The sequence below is a fragment of the Bos grunniens genome, chromosome 5, assembly GCF_055505025.1.
Source record: "Bos grunniens cultivar Pamir isolate PY7600 chromosome 5, Bosgru_T2T1.0, whole genome shotgun sequence".
NCBI classification, from domain to species: domain Eukaryota; kingdom Metazoa; phylum Chordata; class Mammalia; order Artiodactyla; family Bovidae; genus Bos; species Bos grunniens.
The window spans coordinates 74,737,706-74,744,692 of NC_141169.1; the positions used below are offsets into that span (position 1 = coordinate 74,737,706).

Consider the following 6,987-nt stretch of genomic DNA (forward strand, 5'->3'; position numbering starts at 1 on the left):
TCCAGTTTTTTGGTTGTTATGATTGAAACCTATGAATATTCCTATAAAATTCTGTGTGAACACAAAGTGTCATTCCCCTTGCATAAATATTTAAGAGTGTGATTGTTGGGTCAGATAGTAAGTTTATATTTAAATTCACAACAAACTGCCAAACTGGAGTTAATTTTTGGTGAGTGAACTGTGTCCTTTGTGACCACGTGACTCACAGTTTTATAAGGGTTGCTTTGTACTTTTGGTGAGTGAATTACTGCTTTCTATGTTGTCTCTCCCAAAGACATTTGCATTTTAACTAGAAACAACTGTTCCATTCAAGAATCACTCCCCCATCACATAAGTCAAAGGATTAGTTTCTTCCTTCGTGAGGAAATGTTTCCCCTGAGCTAGCAGGTAGGAGAAGGTGATCCTAGGCAAGGAGAGATGGGAATGCCATGTGGGGTACCAGTGAATCATGTGTTAGCCTAGAACTGCAGGTAGATGGATCCCTGGATCCCCTAAGTACGCTGACACCCAGAATTCTGCAAGGGAGCGTGACCAGTGTGGAAGAAGTTCTGGAAAGAAGGGGGCTGCTGGAGTGGTTCTTCCCTCCTAACACCATCCCTTGCTGTTTTTGCTCAAGCCCCTCTCAGATCCCATGTTTGCTACCAGTGCAAAACAACCATTTTTTAGGCAAAGGCGTGACAGAGGAGAGCTCTCCGGGGGACTATCTCTCCTGTCTCAGGTTCCCTTCTCCCATGCAAACAGTGGCAGAAGCAGAGCAGAAAAGGGTGCAAAGAGAATTCAGTTTTATTTCATGCATATCCTTGACTTTGTCCATCCACTTCTCTTCGACTAACATTGAGTGGGCACTTATTATGTGCCAGGTACTGCGTAAGTAGTGTTAGTCACATGTCCTACCCTTTGTGACACCATGGACTGTAGCCCACCAGGCTCCTCTGTCCATGTAATTCTCCAGGCAAGGATACTGGAGTGGGTTGCCATTCCCTTCTCCACAGGATCTTCACCACCCAGGAATTGAATCCAGGCCCCCTGCATTGCAGGCAGATTCTTTACCATCTGAGCCACCAGGGAAATCCATGTAAGCACTTAACATGTAGTAATTTTTTTCAATCAACATGAAAATCTATGAGGTAATTTCAATTATCAGCTCCATATTACAGCACGAGAAGCTGAGGTTCAGAGGGGTGAAGCAAATCCCCTAAGATCTTTATCGGCTTTGACACTGCATGCCTCCATGCCGCTGCATATAGGGACTTGCTCAAACGAGTGATTAACGAATGAGAGAATGAAAGACAAAATGAACTCCCATTTTACTGGTGGAAAAGCTGAGGCCCCTCTATAGAGGAGCCACTTGACCAGGTCCTTCAGTGAGGCAGACTGGGAAGCTGGAGGGCAAGGCCTGAGGGTGGGACGGGTTTCCCTGATGCCCCCTACCCCCAGCCTCCCAACCATGTTCCACTTGAGCCAGGCGCCCCAGAGTCAGCCAGGCTCATCCCAGGCCTCACAGTCTGATGCTTTCTTCCTGCACGAGACTCTCCTTACACTCTCCCCAGAGCTTTCCAAAGCTTGCCCCTGGGCAGCTCTTCCCAGAAAACCAGAAGGCAGCTTCTAATTCCTTCTACTCCTGCTCTCACACCCTCGAGCACCAGCCCGCCGCAATGGCATAGCCATGAATCAAGCCACCTCCTCAGTTTTTCAGTTCTTCAAATTATTCTTGCTCTCTCTTAGCTCTCTCTTCTCTGTGCAATGCAGGGAGTTCCCTCCTTGGATTTATTCTCCCGAAGAAGCTTTGTGTTCAATACAAATGTCTCTTAGCAACATCTTGTAACTCATCTTCTCATAGAAGGTATTTCGCTAATGATCAAAGGTCTATTTTTATAGACTTTTTTTCTTCTCAGGATTGCAAGAAAATTTCTGCCTCATATAGGTACAGAGTGTTTTCTTTCAGTGATCCTCATGAGAAACACAGGTGGTGGGTATGACTTGTCCCCACTACACAGATGAAGGGCTGCAGAGAGAACTGGCTGTTTGGGCACTGTGGTATGTCCAGACCCAGTTATTGTTCAGTCGCTAATTCGTGTCTGACTCTTTGTGACCCCATGGACTGCAGCACTCCAGGCTTCCCTGTCCTTCACTATCTCCAAGAATTTGCTCAAATTCATGTCCATTGAGTTGGTGATGTTCTCTAACCATCTCATCCTCTGTCATCTTCTCCTCCTGCCTTCATCTCTCCCAGCATCAGGGTCTTTTCCAATGAGTTGGCCTCTTTGCATCAAGTGGCCAAAGTATTGGAACTTCAGCATCAGTCCTTCCAATGAATGTTCAGGGTTGATTTCCTTTAGGATTGATTGGTTTGACCTCCTTGCTGTCCAAGGGACTCTCAAGCGGCTTCTCTCACCCTAGAGGTGAATCCTGATTGGTCTAAACCAAGCCTGATGATGTCATTTCCCTTTGCCAATGATTGGTGTAGGACCTAATTCTGGTCAATGAAGTGTAAGTAACATTTTCCTTCCTGCATAGGAGAGGGGCTTCCCAGGTGGCTCAGTGGTAAAGAATCTGCCTGCCAGTGCAGGAGACTTGAATTTGATCCCTGGGTTGGGAAAATCCCCTGGCAGAGGAATGGCAACCCACTCCAGTATTCTTGCCTGAAAAATCCCATGGATAGAGGAGCCTGGGGGGCTATAGTTCATGGGGTCACAAAGAGTTGGATTTGACTGGGCACATACGTATGCACAGAAGAGAGAGAGCTACCTAAGGAGAAGGCAGAGAAGGAAACTTTTTTTTTTTTAGGTAACTCCTTTTAGCTTTGCATACTATTTATAAGGACTTGATATCCAGAGCCGTGGCAACCATTTTGTGATATGAGGCAATAAGCTAGAGGGTAAAGAGTTAAAATCCCCAGAATGGCAGAGTGGGGAACTTGGATCCTTCTTGACATGGCTGAGTCAGTGGTCTCAGCTTGGGGCTACCTCCCTCCCTAGTCTCATTGAGTCAACACTAATGTCCTTACAGTTGAGCTGCCATTGATCTGGTTTTCTGTAACCTGAAGCTGAAAGCATTCTTTATTGCTAACTGAGGATTCTCTCATTGACCGCCCCCTGGCATGCCTAGGCTGCCTTAAGATGTGCCACAGGAACGGCAGACACAGGTGCTGGGTGCAGGCGGGGGGCTTGGGAAGACTGGGGAGTGGGGGTGGTGAAATGAGGAGGCCGGTGCAGGCTCTAAGTCCCACTCCAGCACACTCATCCGAATGGTGCAGGACCAAGTCACTTCCCCTCTAGTTCTTCTGTTTCCTCCCTGGTAGATGCAGGGTTCAGTTCCATCAGGGGCCTCTCCTAACAATGACTCACAAGCTTCGAGACTTTTAAGCTCCCAGACCACACGGACTGCCTGAGCTTTTACTGATGACAGTGACGAGTGGAGAGGGTCCAAGCTCAGCTCACTGGTGAGTATTTGGAGGTGACTCAGTGAAGAATCAGAAGGCCCCAGAGTTTTTATTTATTCCTCTTCCCCATTTGTCAGAAATCCTTCATTGTGCCCCAGTTTCAGGGTGTATTTTTAGTGGAAATAAACTTGAGCAGCTCAAGATGACACGATTCCTTCAGGAGTTTCAGCATCACCTGCTGGAGAGAAGGGCAGGTGGAGTCAGTGAGAGCTCCTGACCCAGTGGTTCAGGCTTCCGGGCTCACCAGAGAAATCATTTAATCTGCCAGAAAAACAAAAGAAAAATCTCCCATGGCTGCAAGCCTGGGGTGAGGTGAGTACCTTCAGTCTGGGATCCAGAATCAATGCTTTCAAGACAGTTGGCATCGGCGCTTCCCTGGTGGCTGGGTGGATAAGAATCCACCCACCAATGCAGGAGACAAGGGTTTGATCCCTGGTCTGGGAAGACCCCACATGCTGAGGAGAAGCAAAGCCCCTGGGCCACAAAGACTGAGCCTGTGTTCTAGAGCGCAGGGGCCACAATTACTGAAGCCTGCATGCCCTAGAGCCTCTGCTCCATCACAATGAGAAGCCCCTGCACCGCAACTAAAGAGGAGCCAGTGCAGCAACGAGGATCCTGTACAGCAAAAACAAACAAAAAAAGACAGCACCTAGCCAGGGAAGCAGAGCTGTTATTTGAAATCCTATCTGCCCTCCTCTAAATTTGAGCCTGGATCTTGCTTGTGTTTTTCTGAGCCCTTTGATACATTTGGATAAATATGCTTGGGAGTGAGCAGCTGGGGGGAGTTTAAATCCTCTGCCTAAATAAGGGAGGAGAATTTAGAGTTTCCAGAGGCCATGGAGAAGGCGGAGTGTCATAGACACAGTTAGCGACCTGCCCAGACACCCTGGCAGGACTGATTCACCCCAGCTCCTCCTGATGTGGATGTTGACCGTACCCTTCAACGCATTTTCTTCCATCGTGAATTAGTAAGAGCAGGGCAGGACCATGTCAAATCCTTATGTAATAATCACAGCAAAGACTTACATGGTGCTAGACTCAGTTTTTTGTTTTTTAAAGGTTATACTAGTTAATTTTTAACTGAAGTGTAGTTGATATACAATGTTGCATTAATTTCTGCTGTACTGCAAACTGATTCAGTTATACATATATGTGCATTCTTTTCTTTAATAATCTTTCCCATTATGGTTTATCATAGGATACTGATATAGTTTTCTGTGCTATACAGTAGGACCTTGTTTACCCATTTCATATATTTAATAGCTTATATCCTCTGACCCCAACCTCCCACTCCATCCCTCCCCCAACCCCCTAGGCTCAGTTCTTGATTCTTTATAAATACTAACTCCAGTCTCCCATTTTTACCATTCGGTCATTCAGCTAAGATAGGGTGGCAAGTGACTTGCTCAAGGTCACACAACTGAGCCTGCAGCTGACTCCAGAGCCAGGGCTCCCAGCCTCTGTGGCCTCCTCTCCCGGAGTTGGGAGGGGGGCTCTCTGGAGAGCTCCATATCCAGCCCTCTCACTTCACGCAGGTGAAAACCTGGCGGAATGAACTTACCCCCTCCACCATGAAGCCACAGTTTGCTCAGTAATAAACTCAGCAAAAGGTCAGGAACAGCAGATCACCCTTGACATTTCCTTAGGCATAGTCACATGGCAGCCCCAGACTGTCTCTAATCAAACCAGTACGACCTGTCTCCTCCAGATCTGGCTCTGATCCCTGGCTCCTCACCTCTACCCAGAAATAGGAGCTGGTGTGCATGTAGGGTCCAGGGAGCATCTTGAGACACTGGATTCTGGCTCCAGAAGGGGTGAGTAGGACCGGAGCTGATGCGGAAAAAGGTCGGGAGGTGCCCTCACTCTGGGGGAGGGATGCTCGGTTTGGGAGGGAGGCTGTGTTAGGAGTGGGCAGGTCTTTGCTGTGGGTCTGTCCTGTGGTTGCTGCCACCACCTGAGTATAGGTAGCGTCTCCATCATGCAACAGAGAACGTCCCCATGTGTTTCTCAATGTGCCCTGGGGAGGGCCTGGGGGCAGAGGACCAGCAACTGGAATGATGTTCCTTGAATGACATGGGGTAGAGTAGTCATCATGTTCTCTCTCTCTCTAAACACACACACACACACACACACACACACATATGCACACACACACACACATATGCACACACACATTCTCTCTCTCATTATCCACGGGGCTAATTTCTGTAACTCCATCCAGCTTGGGGATGCCTTCTGTCACTCGCACAAATATTAAAAAGGAACATTTATTTTACTTTCCCAAAGGTTAATTTGTTTTTATTGTTGGTGCAGTTTTTATAATATTTTGATGTTAAAAATTCTTCGTATTTCAGAACAACTGTTCCGAATGATGACGAACCTGTTCACTTATTTGGCACAAGTCCACGTGTGTTCTGTTTTGGTCTCTGGTCCACGTGTGTTCTGTTTTGGTCTCTGGTCCATTTACACTGAGAATCATGTCTCTAATGGCATTTGGGGTGGGAATTCATGCCCCAAAACAAAATAACTTCAGTTGTCAACTCAAAGGAGGCAACCTGCCACATGTGGCGTAAATTGAATGCTGGGTTCAAGAGTCCTTATTACAGAGCACCTCTCAAACTGAGCTCGTGTCAGAGCTTGAATCACCCAGACAGCTAGTTACAATGCAGATGGCTGCCCTCCCCACCTCCACACTGTGTCTGACTCAATAGGTCTGAGGTAGGGCCCCTGAGTTTGCATTTCTAACAAGCTTCCTAGTCACGATGATGCTACTGATCTGAGGCCCACATCATCCTCATGGTTAACGCACTACCATAATTACAAAATCTCTTTCCTATCAATAATTTAAAAACTAGGTACTTTGTATATGTATTCATTTCAACACACGGCTTGTTCACTTATTCAACAAGTAATCATGGAGCAGCTACTGAATGGCAAGGTCTAGGCACTGGGGACTCAGGGTGGAGGAAAGAAAGCCCTTGACACCAGCAAGGACATTGACAATCAACTATCACCAATTAAAAATATCTTAAAGTGACAGGCAGTGAGAAGTGCTACCAGGAAGAGAACAGCAGGGGATACGGAGGGATGAGAGATGCTACTTTAGAGAGGATGGTCAGAGGAGGACAATTGAGAGGGGTGACATTTGCGAAGACTCAAGTAAAAAAGATTGTGAGCAGTGCAGACATCTGGAGAAGAGCATTCAAGGCAGAGGGAATGTCAGGGGCCAAACCCTGATGGGAGGTACACGTTTGGTGTGTCTGGTGACTCAAGGACACCTGTAGGGGTGGAAGAGAGGAAGTGACAAGGAGAGGGGTAGGAAGAGAAGGCAGAGGGGTGCGTAGCATGGGGAGGGTCTTCCAACCTGGGGTTGGGGTTTTAGCTGAAAGAGAAGGAGTGTTAATGCAGAGGGTGACATGATCCGATTTCTGTTTCCAAAGGACCTCTCTGGCTGCTGGGTGGAGAGCAAGATGGCGAGGGTGGAGAGCAAGATGGCGAGGGCTGAGGCTGGAGGCCAGTGAAGGGGCTGCTGCTCTCACCCAGAC

General features: G+C 47.5%; 1 long non-coding RNA gene across 1 annotated transcript; it reads right to left on the minus strand.

Moving 5' to 3' along the window:
* Positions 1-768: 768 nt before the first annotated feature.
* Positions 769-4,425, minus strand: LOC147372413 (uncharacterized). Its single transcript, XR_015164867.1, has 2 exons — positions 3,763-4,425; positions 769-3,620 (listed from the first exon to the last, which is right to left on the minus strand). It is a non-coding gene; the product is annotated as an uncharacterized LOC147372413 (long non-coding RNA).
* Positions 4,426-6,987: the final 2,562 nt, after the last annotated feature.